At 40.2% G+C, this 10504-nt stretch overlaps 1 pseudogene; it reads left to right on the forward strand.

Moving 5' to 3' along the window:
• The first annotated feature begins 2951 nt into the window (after positions 1–2951).
• On the forward strand, positions 2952–3906 carry LOC147432142 (uncharacterized; annotated as a pseudogene).
• Positions 3907–10504: the final 6598 nt, after the last annotated feature.

Genomic DNA, 10504 nt, shown 5'->3' on the forward strand with positions numbered 1-10504 from the left:
ACCAAATTTGGCATGCTTGTAGACACTGATGTTTTAAGGCTATCCCCAAAGTCTTTTTGCATTTGGATCACCAAAAGACAAGATTTTTCATTTTCTGGGTCTGTCAGGCTAGTTTTACGTAAGTAGCCTGATTTCTTTGATTTTTGATGTTTTTGGGTGTGGTTGCTTTAGACAAACTTGTTTAGAATCTTATCAGGAAGGCACATGTCAAATCTTGTACAAATCTGACACTGAGGTACACCGATCGCAATCGTAGTACCTGGGCCAAATCTGATGAAATTTTGTGTGCTCCCTCTGACAAGTGTTTCCTAATGTTTTGTGCTACCACTTTGTGATTTGAATCAATATCCACCTTGTTTGGTCAGATTTTTAGAATTTCAGAGTCTTATGGCTTTTTTGGCCAAAGTTATGGTTTTCTGGTTTCTCCACTCTAACTTTTGCCCCAAGTCTGATTGGAATGTGATTTGCTTATCCTACTCCTAAGTATAGAACTGAAAAAACATAAGGAAATGAATCAAACAAAACAAACAGGACGGATTTCGGGTGAGATTTAAGTACTCAATCGAATTAGAGAAATTGAAGAGCAAAAATGCTTTAACACACTCACTCATAGCTCCCCAAATCTCCTAAGAGAGGATCTAGCCAGTGCACTGGCTCTAGACTCCACCAAGCTCTAAACCCTTGTCTAGCAACCTGACTGAAGTGTAAAATGGATTTGTGGATTTATCTTTTTTAAGGAGTCTAACTGCGCACTCGGTCACTCATCACCTAAGGTGCATTCCCCGGCAACGACGCCAATGTTTGCGGGTCGCCGTGACGGACGTCCATAGCATAGCTCTCAAGCATCAACATATCTATCAGTACAGGGGAAGCGACTCGGATGAGGCATGGAAACTCACTAGGGTGTCATTCCTAATGAAGTGAACTCGAAGAGATACAACTACTAACTCTACAAGCAAATCAAATGCATTACCGCCAAGTAATCTGCCTATGTCCTCTTACACAACTCTACAATCATCACGCCCGTTTACCATGCAAATCATATCGGAATCGCACGAAACTTGAAGGGAAGCTACACGGGATTATCAGGAACATATCCTATCACTATCACAGCATTCTGGAGAGGTACAAAGATCACGATCGTTCATCCCAAAGTCAGCAAAAACAGCAAACAGATGATCCTAATGGGTTGTTTTAGGGTCCCTAAAGCCCCTCCTAGGGTCAAAACAACATAAAACACGCATATAGACACTCAAAACAGCGATTTAAGGCCTCAAACTTGTAGTTGAAAACCAACACCGAATCTTGAATGATTACACTTGAATGGAAGAGCAAGATGAGAGGAACACAATGCAATAAACAAATATGAATTTGGATTACCGTAGCCACAATGGCGAATATTACTAGTTTGAACAAGAAAGAGCTCTCAAACGTATGCTATCTTCTCAGTTTTTCATCCAAAAGATCATTGCCAAACTTACAAAAAATGACCTTTATAGATTAGGTCTTTACAAATGGCTTGTCCGGCCATAAGCTCCTAAACTTCTAACTGGCTCTCTAATATACAATTGCTCCCATAAGAATAATCATAAATCCTTTGACAAATTCTCGGCTTAAAGATGCTTCCTTACAAAAGAATTTTACAATGGTTTCTCAGAAAAATATGATCCTTCTTTGGAAATGGCCGCTTGTTGCTTCATCCGCCAAATAGCAAGTTTGACATCTTTTTATCAGCCTTCACGTTGCGATATCGTGTGCTTACAGAAACTTGAAACCTCTCCTATCACTTCCTTTTGAGACTCCCTTGTGCTATCTTTACATTTCCCTATCATCCTTCACGGCACAATACAATGTGCTCCTTAAAGTTGAAGCCTATCCTATGACCTTGTTCAGTTATTATAATCAGCTATTATGGCAAGGACAAAGAAAACCGCTAGAAAGATTTACAAGTCCCAAAGGATTCAAATAAAAATGAAGATAACCAATAGAAATCAATTGCCAATCAAGAATCATAGAAGTTTGAGGTAGTTGCAAAACCTTGTCAGAGGCCCACTGCCAGGGAGAGAACAAGTTATCAAGTAAAATCTTTGAGGGAGATCAGTGAAGCACAAAAATCTACTTGTCTTCTTATCCCTAGGAGGTTGCCATTCATGAGAGTAGTCATGGAGATATCAAACAAGTTGTTTAGCATGATGATATGTAAAGTTTTTGTTTCAAAAATGTGGCAGCCTTGATGTGCCTTCAGGAGGCTGCTCTAGATTTCTTAATAGATTTCATGAATGATAGCTACATTGCAACTACATTTTCTCACAGGGTCACACTCATGAGCAAAGATTTTGTGCTTGTGTCAAGGCTGAGGTACAAGTTTGACAAGGCTGTAGAGCCAATTCCTAGTGAGGATCTTAGGGCCTACCAAATTTTAAATATTACACCTTCCAAGTAGCAAAAGAAGTTAGGGGTTGTCATATTGATATTACACATCATATGAGATAAGAATAGCCAAGGATATCAAATCAGGCAAGGAGGTTGAGAGGGAGCAAGACATGATATTACAAGATTCTATCCTTAGAGAGCAAGCATAAAACTTAAGATCATCCAACTCTCTACTTTATGAAAGATTTTCATGCCAAATGGTTGTGGATGTCTCCATGTATGGGGATGAGGATGTGTACTATGACATACTCCCTCAAGACACAAGTATGCTTGTAAACCCAAACATTGAGGTTTATATTGTCCTATTTATCTACCTCAAGTATCTCTTTCCCCTTTGCTAATTATTATTGCATGTCTACAAGGGCCTCATTGGGGGATGTATTTCCTTTGACTTGATGTGTCTTAGGAGGGATCTTCCAGAGGCTATGGCTATGCAAGTATCCATACTTGATCCTCTAGTGACACAATGCCTTTTCAACAAGCAGGAAAACCTTTCAAGTTTTTTTGAATAATTTGACATGCTGGCATGAAATTACATAATACACCCCTATGTTGAAGCGTAAGTCTTAAATCCTAACAATTTTTTAGATGTTGAGGTGTTCCTAGCTAATTGTTATTTTCTTGTAGAGGCCATTGGAGTCTCATTATCTTCAATCTCTTGGAGAAAGGTGTTATATTTATGAATTCACTATCAGATATTGATGGGAGAAGTAAAATTTAAGTCCAAAGTATGATTTATGCATACTTGATTGCCCCTTGTTTGCTATTAGTAGCTCTTTGAGTGATGTTTTCTTGCAGTGCTTCCAAACATATTGTTGGTCACCTGAGTACCACAAATAAGGATTACAGAATAGAATCTTTCAAGTACTACAATCAAAAGGTGCCTTTACAAACATACTCAGCATCTTGTGGATGGAGGGTGCTTGCCAATGCATGGAAATATCTTGAATCAAGGTGCAAGATGACTACACTCACTGTAAGTGTACATCACATGTGCTATTGATTTATTTTGACTTCTTAACTTATGTACTTATATTCTTTATTTTGTTTCTCTATTTGTTGCAGTTGCCCAAATATCCAGAGTCTTGGGTCATGTGGGTGAAAGAGAAGCTTGTTTCTATGGTCTTGGAAAGATCAATAAACCCAAATGATCCAGACTCTCTTATGGCACCAAATCTACATGATCCAGAGTCTCCTATGCCAACAAAGAAAGATAAATCCACCAACAGTTTGAATGCAAAGAAAAAGGAGTTTTACAAGAAGAAGACACATGCAAAGAGCCCTACAAAGAGGAGCCCTGCTAAGAGGAGTCCTACCAAGAGGAAGATACCCACCAAGAAGAAGATCCCTGCAAAAAGAAAATCAGAAACAAAGGGCCCTCCCCATTCACCATTGAAATTCAAGGTTCTCAAGTGTCGTTCGCCTAAGAATAGTAAGGGAGAAAGGCATGTGGCTCGCCTTCCAAACTTTTAGTCATGTTTCTAAAGAAGGTTGCCAAGTCTCCCAAGCCAACCACCCCTCAGGAACCCAAAGCACCACCCCCCGTAGAACCCACTGCACTTTGAATCATACTATATTGCAATGAGCACACACATGCTACCTCATTTCCCATGTGCAAGGAAGCACGCTACAAGACCGGAGTAAGCAAGGCACACCTACGCCACAAGGTATTGAAACATTTTCCATTAATCCCGCGCATTCAACGTTCAGTGTGATATCAGTATATATACATTTGGATGCATCTGAGATCCATCGAAACTTATGCTTATGGCTCTTATATGTAGGAAATAAAATAGGTAGTTTCTTGCAAGTGTTACCATATCCTAATGCTTGTAGTTCAATTAGGATATTATTTGTAAGCACAAAAGGAGTATGGTTAGATGAGTAAAATTCATTTCCACTAATTCGTTCTTTGGCTGCATCCCAAGCAAGTTTTTTACACATGATACTAGCATTGTTTGCAGCTTTGTCTAAGCCGACAATGAACCACTTGTTGGCCACTTCTTGACAATTGATCGCAAGAGCAGGTGTTAACCAACTAGTGTCATTGCTAAGCCATTTTATGGGAAGAGAACTATTTTTTTTTATAAAATTGATTTTGACATATTGAGCTAAGTCATGTAGGACTTCTCACTCCAGTTGGAGTGTTCTAGTAAGATCTGCCAGGCAGTTTAATAGTGGCCATAGCTAAGTGTGGGTTAAGAGGTTCACAAGGTATATGATTAAAGAAATTACCCTCCTACGAGAGGTTAGTCTGTGTTGCTTTTCATGAGAAAAGTAAGTGAATTGAAGCATGACAAGATGGGTGTGGATAAAAAAGTCATTGGTAGTTCCTCATTCTTAACTACCGGTCATCCCGTAGAGGATAACATGACCAGGAGGAGAAACCCCACCCTAGGCTAATACAACACCTACCCACCTTTTCAGGGTTTACAGTAGTGGGTGTTAACTAGTTTTCACGCTTAGTGTACCCAGGAGTCCGAACCCTGACTATCGCAAAAATTGCGATAATCTTGTGTTTAAAAGTGTGTGTGTTTCATTTATTCTAGGGCTACAATAACCACAACTGAATACTTACATATTCAATAGACTCCAGACTCCTGATTCTCACAAAAGATAATACAAAACATCCCTTGTTATTACAGACATTTTGTATTATTACAGTAAACAAAATCCATCAAGCTTGGAACATCGTAAATGGGGGGATGATACAATCACCCATCTGAGCCGGATAGCAGTAAACAAAGCAACAGCAAACAAGATAGACCCTTACCTGCATCCATACAAACAGAGCAACATTTCGTTAGATCTGGCTGCGTATAGACAAGTATCATCAGGTCTAGTCAGTTGTTATCCATGTCAATCTACTGAAAACTTAAATTACTACTACACCTAATAGTGCAGACCATAAGGGTCTCAGTATATAGGCCATAGTTTTCCCCATAGGTCATGACATCCTAGGGGAGGCCAGTGAAGTGCCTAATCCAAATATTTACGAAATTTCCCCACGTCAAAGTATCATTAACAAGTCACGTTACTTGAAAACAATGCAAGCTTTTCAAACATGCATAGAGTGCAGGTGGCCAAGTGGTGGTGTTTTACAATCACCCAATTCGTGCATAACACCCAATGTTTTTATTGAGCTGTGTCTAACGAAAAGTCGAGTGTAATTTAGTGAATACGATATAGTATATAGCTTATCCTCATATTTCCCAACCATAACGAGTATGTAAAAACATTTTGCGAGAGTTTTGTTTGAAAAACGGATTATTTTTATAAAAAAAACCAGCATCTCTCAAGGAGACCCTCAACATGAGGATTTGTAGCATAACCTTGTCTTTGAAATTAAATCAAATTTTTTTCAAAACATCCTCTTGAATCCCATAAATCTATTTCCAAGAAGAAGCTATCAGTGATACAGGATCTTTAGCACGAGTTGACATAGCCATAGTATGAGGGACTACACCTCTTACTACACAAAATGTTATACCTACCTCTACAGATGCATAAGTTTAAAAAAAACTATCATATGGTCATAGGCCAAAACTTAGTGTATACAAACAGGGGGTATACAAACCAGTGGTTCATTTACTGTGAGCTCAAAGTAGATCAATCATTGATCAGCCGAGTGGTACCTACTGATGGTGATAAAATTAAACAACTAAATCCAGCAACAATGTTTGTGAATATTATGCAGAACGGAGAGGCCCATCCTAGGGCCATACTTTGCTGTAAATACCCGATTATGATCTTTTTTTTAAAAAAAACCTTTATTTAGTCTAGTCTGTACACAAGTTACATAGGTTTCTTTACAGAAAGTAGAATTCAGGCCGGATTTCCCAGTAGCAGCAGCCTTCTCAGCCAGAGTTATTCCAGACATACCATACCTTCCATCTCTCAATCCATGTTCATATGCCAGACCCCTCTTAAAACACCCATAGGGTAGGTATATTTAAACACCATTATAGTAAGCTCAGAGAATGACCGGTTTATGAAACCTTAGTGTTACTTACTGATGAAGATTCACCGTCATATACAGTATCCATAATCAGCCAAACGAATTTGTGACCCATATGCAGTTAGGATGCACCTTACCAGTACCATATACGTTTTGATGATCCATGTTAAACCAACTAGTTAGTCATAGTTTCATGATTCCCTTAGTTTGGCAATGTAACAAAACGCCCTGAAGAAGTACCAATGTTAGTATAGTCAAGCACACTCAGCCAGCAGTTAATTTATTCTATGTTAACAACCTGATGTATTTCCACAATTTAATGTAATTCCATTTTATGGATGGACATCCATCTAGCTCACTCTATCTTAGTCCCAGTGCTTCTCAAGATTAGTCATGCCATGCAAAAGCCAGTAGTATGTACATCAGCCTGGACTCAACAGCAAGCCCATCTTACAGGACTAAATTAAAAATTGTGTCTTTATTATATAGCCAGAGGAAGGAGCAACAATACAGCAACCCATAAGTGCCTTATATTCACAGCCAGCTAACAGCTCAACTATTGGCCCGCATATACTGAGCCCTATACAAAGCTTAGCAGGGTCAACTACTAGGTGATCTTTCCTTATGACATTTTTCAAAATATTCCCAATATCATCAGGGCTTTAAAGATGCAATAGACCAATCCCCACCTCAATCCAACCAACAGTAGACCAAGTACGCTGAACCAGAGCTGAGTAAGGTGAACCAAACACATAATCACTGTTTATACGTGCTATCAACCATTAACAGATGTAGTTCCATAATGAACAAGGTAGCAAGCCTGATTCACAAGGGCCAGGATGTATAGTAAGTAGCCCAAAGGTTATGGATAAAAAGGAAACATTTAACTAGAGTCCCGCAGCTATTGCCGAGCCAGAATCAAGAGGAGTTAAATGTACGACAACAATCATTATATTATGTTGCTTCAGAGAACAGATAATTAATCCTAGTTTTCAAGCCACAGCCTTCAAGAAGCATGCTAACCTGCGTAGCCTCGAATTCATTCCCAACAGTCGGTGTTGTCTTCTTAGGCATGATTACTAATGAAAGAATCTCTCCCTTCACCTCACTTAATCCCTCAATGCAGAAAAACAAACAGTAGCGCAAACGATCTAAGTGAGAAGCACAAAGGGGCTCTCACCTTTATACATAGCAGGACTTGTAGGAGTACTGAGAGGCATTCAAGGCGTTATTTCCCTGAGGCCTGGGCACGTCTAGCCATGTTGAGCACCGAGACCAGCTGTATGACACAGTAAAGCCTCCTGTAGAATCTGCAGGCTCAATTAGATGGTGTGGCATAGGCAGGCACAAGTCCCCATCAAATATCCGTGGAGGCATTGCCTTGTATGGCGCAATTTCCACATGCGCAAAAATGCAGGGCTCGGAGAAGAGCAAGCCACGCTACCACTGGGTAGTCTCACAGTAAATTACCCAACAAGTAAGAGCCAAGTCTTTAAAGGACTCGTCCCCCTTTTTTAAAAAAACCCTTATTAGTCCATTTGCTAGGGTAGTATCATGTGTTGAAAGGTTTGACTAGGGACACTATCGGTTAAGCCCTCAGCCACCCCGTATTTTAATCCAATATGGTCAAGCCTGCAATTAGTTGGATGTAGCTTGCAGACATTAGGTATAGTTTTTTTACGCGGTGTAGCGAGCAAACCACATGTGTGTATGTGTATGTGTGTGTACTGTTTATGCGGTCCCATCGGGCTTAGTATAGAATTATGTAGAGCAACAAGCCACTACCTGGTTGTGTATGTGTGAGTGTGTGTGTGTGTGTACGTGTGTGTGTGTGTGTGTGACTTTTAGAAATCAGAGCGATTGTGAGCATGCCCAGCCATTCAAGCTAACAAGACCCATATGTGTGTGTATGGTTGATGCAGTTTCTTCTAGCATAGTAATCATGTAGCGTAAAGAGTCACCACTTGTGTGTGTGTGTGTGTGTGTGTGTGTGTGTGTGTGTGTGAGAGAGAGAGAGAGAGAGAGAGAGAGAGAAGTGTACTCAAATCCTATTGGATGGCCATGGAGCTGGACCAATGAGAATTAGGCTAGAGTAAAGCTAGTGTAATTAATTTAAAAACACTTAAAAAAGGAACCAATAAGAATTAAGATCTCTAGAAGACTATGGACAGTCTCCCAAGGGGTCCAATGAGCATTTAGCATCCCAATGGCTTGCCTTATTCCTATTGGCCAAGAGACAAAGGGGTCTAATGACAGTGTAGTTGCATTAATTAACTACCTAATGCTCTCACAAAAGTGGAAAGGGGACACATGTCAGAAGACTATCACTTATGCTCCTTAAATCCTATTGGCTAAGCCTCGAGATGTCCAATGGGTTGGTAGCATGAGCACATAGCAAGAGGGGTCGACCAAGAGAGAGAGGGGGCTGAATTTTCAAAGGCATTATGGCATACACACTCACACTAACTCATGTGTGAAGCAAGAAGACTCTCATTGTCCTTCTCAAGCTTTAATGGAAAGCTTAACACCTACTCCACGCTTGTGAGAAGGGAGGCCTAAACCAACAACTCTTTGCTTTGTGATGCAAATCCAACCAAGAGCCAAGCTTCAATGCATGCTCATCTCCGCTACCATGCTAATTAATAAGCTATGCTATGCTAATATGAATGATTATGTGAGGAAATGTACATATTTCTCGTAAGACTACCGTCATAATAATCAATATCTAATTCTCCTAAATGATTTTCTCATATTAAACTGATCATTTAATGTGGGGAAGTTCCAGGGGAGAAAAAGGTAGAATATTGGTTAAGCTAGCAGATCGGCCACAGTAGGGATCCAAAGGAGGGAAAATAGGGATCCAAAGGGGGGGGCATCTGCAAAAGATCCATGTACAACAATGGGCTAAAAAGACCCTAAGGTTCAGCGCATTAATAATTCCAAAATGCTAGTTCCAAAATTCAAAGGTTGTGTCCAAAGGTCAACCCTAGGGGAAATTGGATGCTTTGTGTGTAACTAAAAAAGTCTTTGCATATCCCTACATGGGAGGGGGCGAGCACTTCTTCTAGGGGATGAGAGTGGAATTCACACACACACACACACACACACACACACATACACAGGCTCCCTTTACACAAAGGGAATTAGGGACACATGTCAACTCGCTAGCCCAGATGCCCACAAGGTGTGTCAAATTCCTATTGGATGGCCTTGGAGGTGGACCAATGAGAATTAGGCTAGAGTAAATATAGTTTAATTAATTTAAAAACACTTAATAAAAGAACCAATGAGAATTAAGTCTCCTAGAAGACTATTGGACAGTCTCCGAAGGGGTCCAATGAGCATTCAGGAGCCCAATGGCTTGCCTGATTCCTATTGGCCAGGAGGCAAAGGGGTCCAATGAGAGTTTAGTTTAATTATTAAATTACCTAAAGCTCTCACAAAAGGGAAAAGGGGGACACATGTCAGAAGGCTATCACTTATGCTGCTAATTAATAGCCATTGGCTTGACTTGAGGAGGTCCAATGGGGAGCCTGCAAGAGTAAATAGCAAGAGGGCTCGCCCAAGAGAGAGAGAGGGGGCTGATTTTTGCAAGGCATTATCACACACACACTCACACAATCTCATGTGTGAAGAAAGAGAAGACTATCTCTTCCCAAGCTTTAATGGAGAGCTCATCACCTACTCCAAGCTTGTGAGATAGAAGCCTACATTGACACACTCTTGGCTTGTGGATGCAAATCCAACCAAGATCCAAGCTTCAATGCATGCTCATCTCCTCTACCAAGCTAATTAATAAGCTAAAGCTATGCTAATAGGAGTGATTATGTGAGGAGATGTACATCTTTCTCGTAAGAAACTCCTTCTTCCTCTCAATCTACTCTCATACCCTGCTAGCTCTCACCATCTTCGAAGGTTTGTGAGGTCTTGGGTCTGAGAACGGGGATATTTAAAGTTGTGTTTACTAAGTGTTTTGCTTAGTGTATGAAGCTTTCATCTTCATTGCAATAGCTAGTCTTGAAGGAACACAAAAAATTGTATTGTACAATGTCTCTCTTGATGGGAGAAACCATAATACAAAGCCTTTTGGAGGGGGGACCGGCTCCATGCAAA

This window comes from Adiantum capillus-veneris, chromosome 20 (genome assembly GCF_014529385.1).
Source record: "Adiantum capillus-veneris isolate H3 chromosome 20, ASM1452938v2, whole genome shotgun sequence".
NCBI lineage: Eukaryota > Viridiplantae > Streptophyta > Polypodiopsida > Polypodiales > Pteridaceae > Adiantum > Adiantum capillus-veneris.